Here is a 1,461-nt window from a genome sequence, read left to right as displayed (position 1 = left end):
CCAATGTATCCCTGCAATGTTTGGTGAAGATCTGAGTATGTAGTTTTTGACCTTATATGGAACCTCCTATCTGAAAATTTGAAAATTCTTAAAAAATTTGACCAAAATCTTGATATCCCCAATCCTATGTTTTGTATGTTTTTTCCACGTGTCTTGACATCCAATGTATCCCTGCAAAGTTTGGTGAAGATCTGAGTATGTAGTTTTTGACCTTATCTGGAACCTCCTATCTGAAAATTTGAAAATTTTTAAAAAATTCGTCCAAAATCTTGATGTCTCCAATCTCTTGTTTTGTACGTTTTTTCCACGTGTCTTGACATCCAAACGTATCCCTGCAATGTTTGGTGAAGATCTGAGTATGTAGTTTTTGACCTTATATGGAACCTCCTATCTGAAAATTTGAAAATTCTTAAAAAATTTGACCAAAATCTTGATGTCCCCCATCCTATGTTTTGTATGTTTTTTCCACGTGTCTTGACATCCAATGTATCCCTGCAAAGTTTGGTGAAGATCTGAGTATGTCGTTTTTGACCTTATCTGGAACATCCTCTCTGAAAATTTGAAAATTCTTAAAAAATTCGTCCAAAATCTTGATGTCTCCAATCTCTTGTTTTGTACGTTTTTTCCACGTGTCTTGACATCCAATGTATCCCTGCAAAGTTTGGTGAAGATCTGAGTATGTAGTTTTTGACCTTATATGGAACCTCCTATCTGAAAATTTGAAAATTCTTCAAAAATTCGACCAAAATCTTGATGTCCCCAATCCTATGTTTTGTACGTTTTTTCCACGTGTCTTGACATCCAATGTATCCATGCAAAGTTTGGTGAAGATTTGAGTATGTAGTTTTTGACCTTATATGGAACCTCCTATCTGAAAATTTGAAAATTCTTAAAAAATTCGACCAAAATCTTGATGTCCCCAATCCTATGTTTTGTATGTTTTTTCCACTTGTCTTGACATCCAATGTATCCCTGCAAAGTTTGGTGAAGATCTGAGTATGTCTTTTTGACCTTATCTGGAACCTTCTTTCTGAAAATTTGAAAATTCTTAAAGAATTCGACCAAAATCTTGTTGTCCCCAATCCAATATTTTGTACGTTTTTCCCACGTGTCTTGACATCCAATGTATCCCTGCAAAGTTTGGTGAAGATCTGAGTATGTAGTTTTTGACCTTATATTAAACCTCCTATCTGAAAATTTGAAAATTCTTAAAAAATTCGATCAAAATCTTGATGTCCCCAATCCTATGTTTTGTATGTTTTTTCCACGTGTCTTGACATCCAATGTATCCCTGCAAAGTTTGGTGAAGATCTGAGTGTGTCGTTTTTGACCTTATCCGGAACCTCCTATCTGAAAATTTGAAAATTCTTAAAAAATCCGTCCAAAATTTTGATGACCCCAATCTCTTGTTTTGTACGTTTTTTCCACGTGTCTTGACATCCAATGTATCCCTGCAATGTT

Source organism: Lepisma saccharinum, unplaced genomic scaffold (genome assembly GCF_977018435.1).
Source record: "Lepisma saccharinum unplaced genomic scaffold, izLepSacc3.1 HAP1_SCAFFOLD_148, whole genome shotgun sequence".
NCBI lineage: Eukaryota > Metazoa > Arthropoda > Insecta > Zygentoma > Lepismatidae > Lepisma > Lepisma saccharinum.
This window is presented reverse-complemented; position numbering follows the sequence as displayed.